Source organism: Daphnia pulicaria, chromosome 3, assembly GCF_021234035.1.
Source record: "Daphnia pulicaria isolate SC F1-1A chromosome 3, SC_F0-13Bv2, whole genome shotgun sequence".
NCBI classification, from domain to species: Eukaryota; Metazoa; Arthropoda; class Branchiopoda; order Diplostraca; family Daphniidae; genus Daphnia; species Daphnia pulicaria.
Genome location: NC_060915.1, coordinates 1,914,622 through 1,920,875, shown reverse-complemented (window position 1 = coordinate 1,920,875; position 6,254 = coordinate 1,914,622).

Genomic DNA, 6,254 nt, shown 5'->3' with positions numbered 1-6,254 from the left:
AAGACGTTTCAGGAGGTGGAGAACCCAAATTCAAAAAATCCGAAAAAATGATGAGAAAAGACGTTTCAGAAGTGGAGAGGCTCAAGTTCAAAAAATCCGAAAAAATGATGAGAAAAGACGTTTCAGGAGTTGGAAAACCCAAATTCAAAAAATCCGAAAAAATGATGAGAAAAGACTTTTCAGGAAGTCAAAATTCAAAAAATCCGAAAAAATGATGAGAAAAGACGTTTCAGAAGTGGAGAGGCTCAAGTTCAAAAAATCCGAAAAAATAATGAGAAAAGACGTTTCAGAAGTGGAGAGGCTCAAGTTCAAAAAATCCGAAAAAATGATGAGAAAAGACGTTTCAGAAGTGGAGAGGCTCAAGTTCAAAAAATCCGAAAAAATGATGAGAAAAGACGTTTTAGGAGGTAAAAGGTCAAAGTTCAAAAAATCCGAAAAAATGATGAGAAAAGACGTTTTAGGAAGTCAAAATTCAAAAAATCTGAAAAAGTGATGAGAAAAGACGTTTCAGGAGGTGGAGAACCCAAATTCAAAATATCCGAAAAAATGATGAGAAAAGACGTTTCAGGAGGTAAAAGTTCAAAAAATCCGAAAAAATGATGAGAAAAGACGTTTCAGAAGTGGAGAGGCTCAAGTTCAAAAAATCCGAAAAAATGATGAGAAAAGACGTTTCAGGAGGTGGAGAACCCAAATTCAAAAAATCCGAAAAAATGATGAGAAAAGACTTTTCAGGAAGTCAAAATTCAAAAAATCCGAAAAAATGATGAGAAAAAACTTTTCAGGAGGTTAAGGTCAAAGTTCAAAAATCCTAAAAAATGATGAGAAAAGACGTTTAAGAAGGTCAAAGGTCAAAGTTCAAAAAATCCGAAAAAATGATGAGAAAAGACGTTTCAGGAGTTGGAAAACCCAAATTCAAAAAATCCGAAAAAATGATGAGAAAAGACTTTTCAGGAAGTCAAAATTCAAAAAATCCGAAAAAATGATGAGAAAAGACGTTTCAGAAGTGGAGAGGCTCAAGTTCAAAAAATCCGAAAAAATGATGAGAAAAGACGTTTCAGAAGTGGAGAGGCTCAAGTTCAAAAAATCCGAAAAAATGATGAGAAAAGACGTTTCAGGAGGTGGAGAACCCAAATTCAAAAAATCCGAAAAAATGATGAGAAAAGACTTTTCAGGAAGTCAAAATTCAAAAAATCCGAAAAAAATGATGAGAAAAAACTTTTCAGGAGGTTTAAGGTCAAAGTTCAAAAAATCCTAAAAAATGATGAGAAAAGACGTTTCAGAAGTGGAGAGGCTCAAGTTCAAAAAATCCGAAAAAATGATGAGAAAAGACGTTTCAGAAGTGGAGAGGCTCAAGTTCAAAAAATCCGAAAAAATGATGAGAAAAGACGTTTCAGGAGGTGGAGAAACCCAAATTCAAAAAATCCGAAAAAATGATGAGAAAAGACTTTTCAGGAAGTCAAATTCAAAAAATCCGAAAAAATGATGAGAAAAAACTTTTCAGGAGGTTTAAGGTCAAAGTTCAAAAAATCCTAAAAATGATGAGAAAAGACGTTTAAGAAGGTCAAAGGTCAAAGTTCAAAAAATCCGAAAAAATGATGAGAAAAGACGTTTTAGGAGGTAAAAGGTCAAAGTTCAAAAAATCCGAAAAAATGATGAGAAAAGACGTTTTAGGAAGTCAAAATTCAAAAAATCCGAAAAAAGTGATGAGAAAAGACGTTTCAGGAGGTGGAGAACCCAAATTCAAAATATCCGAAAAAATGATGAGAAAAGACGTTTCAGGAGGTTTAAGGTCAAAGTTCAAAAAATCCGAAAAAATGATGAGAAAAGACGTTTCAGGAGGTGGAGAACCCAAATTCAAAAAATCCGAAAAAATGATGAGAAAAGACGTTTCAGAAGTGGAGAGGCTCAAGTTCAAAAAATCCGAAAAAATGATGAGAAAAGACGTTTCAGGAGATGGAGAACCCAAATTCAAAAAATCCGATAAAATGATGAGAAAAGACGTTTCAGGAGGTAAAAGTTCAAAAAATCCGAAAAAATGATGAGAAAAGACGTTTCAGAAGTGGAGAGGCTCAAGTTCAAAAATCCAAAAAAATGATGAGAAAAGACGTTTCAGAAGTGGAGAGGCTCAAGTTCAAAAATCCAAAAAAATGATGAGAAAAGACGTTTCAGAAGTGGAGAGGCTCAAGTTCAAAAAATCCGAAAAAATGATGAGAAAAGACGTTTTAGGAGGTAAAAGGTCAAAGTTCAAAAAATCCGAAAAAAATGATGAGAAAAGACGTTTTAGGAAGTCAAAATTCAAAAAATCCGAAAAAGTGATGAGAAAAGACGTTTCAGGAGGTGGAGAACCCAAATTCAAAATATCCGAAAAAATGATGAGAAAAGACGTTTCAGGAGGTAAAAGTTCAAAAAATCCGAAAAAATGATGAGAAAAGACGTTTCAGAAGTGGAGAGGCTCAAGTTCAAAAAATCCGAAAAAATGATGAGAAAAGACGTTTTAGGAGGTAAAAGGTCAAAGTTCAAAAAATCCGAAAAAATGATGAGAAAAGACGTTTTAGGAAGTCAAAATTCAAAAAATCTGAAAAAGTGATGAGAAAAGACGTTTCAGGAGGTGGAGAACCCAAATTCAAAATATCCGAAAAAATGATGAGAAAAGACGTTTCAGGAGGTAAAAGTTCAAAAAATCCGAAAAAATGATGAGAAAAGACGTTTCAGAAGTGGAGAGGCTCAAGTTCAAAAAATCCGAAAAAATGATGAGAAAAGACGTTTCAGGAGGTGGAGAACCCAAATTCAAAAAATCCGAAAAAATGATGAGAAAAGACTTTTCAGGAAGTCAAAATTCAAAAAATCCGAAAAAATGATGAGAAAAAACTTTTCAGGAGGTTTAAGGTCAAAGTTCAAAAAATCCTAAAAAATGATGAGAAAAGACGTTTAAGAAGGTCAAAGGTCAAAGTTCAAAAAATCCGAAAAATGATGAGAAAAGACGTTTCAGGAGGTGGAGAACCCAAATTCAAAAAATCCGAAAAAATGATGAGAAAAGACGTTTCAGAAGTGGAGAGGCTCAAGTTCAAAAAATCCGAAAAAATGATGAGAAAAGACGTTTCAGGAGTTGGAAAACCCAAATTCAAAAAATCCGAAAAAATGATGAGAAAAGACTTTTCAGGAAGTCAAAATTCAAAAAATCCGAAAAAATGATGAGAAATCACGTTTCAGAAGTGGAGAGGCTCAAGTTCAAAAAATCCGAAAAAATGATGAGAAAAGACGTTTCAGAAGTGGAGAGGCTCAAGTTCAAAAAATCCGAAAAAATGATGAAAAAAGACGTTTCAGGAAGTCAAAATTCAAAAAATCCGAAAAAATGATGAGAAAAAACTTTTCAGGAGGTTTAAGGTCAAAGTTCAAAAAATCCTAAAAAATGATGAGAAAAGACGTTTCAGAAGGTCAAAGGTCAAAGTTCAAAAAATCCGAAAAAATGATGAGAAAAGACGTTTCAGGAGATGGAGAACCCAAATTCAAAAAATCCGAAAAAATGATGAGAAAAGACGTTTCAGGAGGTGGAGAACCCAAATTCAAAAAATCCGATAAAATGATGAGAAAAGACGTTTCAGGAGGTAAAAGTTCAAAAAATCCGAAAAAATGATGAGAAAAGACGTTTCAGAAGTGGAGAGGCTCAAGTTCAAAAAATCCAAAAAAATGATGAGAAAAGACGTTTCAGAAGTGGAGAGGCTCAAGTTCAAAAAATCCGAAAAAATGATGAGAAAAGACGTTTTAGGAGGTAAAAGGTCAAAGTTCAAAAAATCCGAAAAAATGATGAGAAAAGACGTTTTAGGAAGTCAAAATTCAAAAAATCCGAAAAAGTGATGAGAAAAGACGTTTCAGGAGGTGGAGAACCCAAAATTCAAAATATCCGAAAAAATGATGAGAAAAGACGTTTCAGGAGGTTTAAGGTCAAAGTTCAAAAAATCCGAAAAATGATGAGAAAAGACGTTTCAGGAGGTGGAGAACCCAAATTCAAAAAAATCCGAAAAATGATGAGAAAAGACGTTTCAGAAGTGGAGAGGCTCAAGTTCAAAAAATCCGAAAAAATGATGAGAAAAGACGTTTCAGGAGTTGGAAAACCCAAATTCAAAAAATCCGAAAAAATGATGAGAAAAGACTTTTCAGGAAGTCAAAATTCAAAAAATCCGAAAAAATGATGAGAAAAGACGTTTCAGAAGTGGAGAGGCTCAAGTTCAAAAATCCGAAAAAATGATGAGAAAAGACGTTTCAGAAGTGGAGAGGCTCAAGTTCAAAAAATCCGAAAAAATGATGAAAAAAGACGTTTCCGGAGGTGGAGAACCCAAATTCAAAAAATCCGAAAAAATGATGAGAAAAGACTTTTCAGGAAGTCAAAATTCAAAAAATCCGAAAAAATGATGAGAAAAAACTTTTCAGGAGGTTTAAGGTCAAAGTTCAAAAAATCCTAAAAAATGATGAGAAAAGACGTTTCAGAAGGTCAAAGGTCAAAGTTCAAAAAATCCGAAAAAATGATGAGAAAAGACGTTTCAGGAGATGGAGAACCCAAATTCAAAAAATCCGAAAAAATGATGAGAAAAGACGTTTCAGGAGGTGGAGAACCCAAATTCAAAAATCCGATAAAATGATGAGAAAAGACGTTTCAGGAGGTAAAAGTTCAAAAAATCCGAAAAAATGATGAGAAAAGACGTTTCAGAAGTGGAGAGGCTCAAGTTCAAAAAATCCAAAAAAATGATGAGAAAAGACGTTTCAGAAGTGGAGAGGCTCAAGTTCAAAAAATCCGAAAAAATGATGAGAAAAGACGTTTTAGGAGGTAAAAGGTCAAAGTTCAAAAAATCCGAAAAAATGATGAGAAAAGACGTTTTAGGAAGTCAAAATTCAAAAAATCCGAAAAAGTGATGAGAAAAGACGTTTCAGGAGGTGGAGAACCCAAATTCAAAATATCCGAAAAAATGATGAGAAAAGACGTTTCAGGAGGTTTAAGGTCAAAGTTCAAAAAATCCGAAAAAATGATGAGAAAAGACGTTTCAGGAGGTGGAGAACCCAAATTCAAAAAATCCGAAAAAATGATGAGAAAAGACGTTTCAGAAGTGGAGAGGCTCAAGTTCAAAAAATCCGAAAAAATGATGAGAAAAGACGTTTCAGGAGTTGGAAAACCCAAATTCAAAAAATCCGAAAAAATGATGAGAAAAGACTTTTCAGGAAGTCGAAATTCAAAAAATCCGAAAAAATGATGAGAAAAGACGTTTCAGAAGTGGAGAGGCTCAAGTTCAAAAAATCCGAAAAAATGATGAGAAAAGACGTTTCAGGAGGTGGAGAACCCAAATTCAAAAAATCCGAAAAAATGATGAGAAAAGACGTTTCAGAAGTGGAGAGGCTCAAGTTCAAAAAATCCGAAAAAATGATGAGAAAAGACGTTTCAGGAGTTGGAAAACCCAAATTCAAAAAATCCGAAAAAATGATGAGAAAAGACTTTTCAGGAAGTCGAAATTCAAAAAATCCGAAAAAATGATGAGAAAAGACGTTTCAGAAGTGGAGAGGCTCAAGTTCAAAAAATCCTAAAAAATGATGAGAAAAGACGTTTCAGAAGGTCAAAGGTCAAAGTTCAAAAAATCCGAAAAAATGATGAGAAAAGACGTTTTAGGAAGTCAAAATTCAAAAAATCCGAAAAAGTGATGAGAAAAGACGTTTCAGGAGGTGGAGAACCCAAATTCAAAATATCCGAAAAAATGATGAGAAAAGACGTTTCAGGAGGTAAAAGTTCAAAAAATCCGAAAAAATGATGAGAAAAGACGTTTCAGAAGTGGAGAGGCTCAAGTTCAAAAAATCCGAAAAAATGATGAGAAAAGACGTTTTAGGAGGTAAAAGGTCAAAGTTCAAAAAATCCGAAAAAATGATGAGAAAAGACGTTTTAGGAAGTCAAAATTCAAAAAATCTGAAAAAGTGATGAGAAAAGACGTTTCAGGAGGTGGAGAACCCAAATTCAAAATATCCGAAAAAATGATGAGAAAAGACGTTTCAGGAGGTAAAAGTTCAAAAAATCCGAAAAAATGATGAGAAAAGACGTTTCAGAAGTGGAGAGGCTCAAGTTCAAAAAATCCGAAAAAATGATGAGAAAAGACGTTTCAGGAGGTGGAGAACCCAAATTCAAAAAATCCGAAAAAATGATGAGAAAAGACTTTTCAGGAAGTCAAAATTCAAAAAATCCGAAAAAATGATGAGAAAAAACTTTTCAGGAGGTTTAA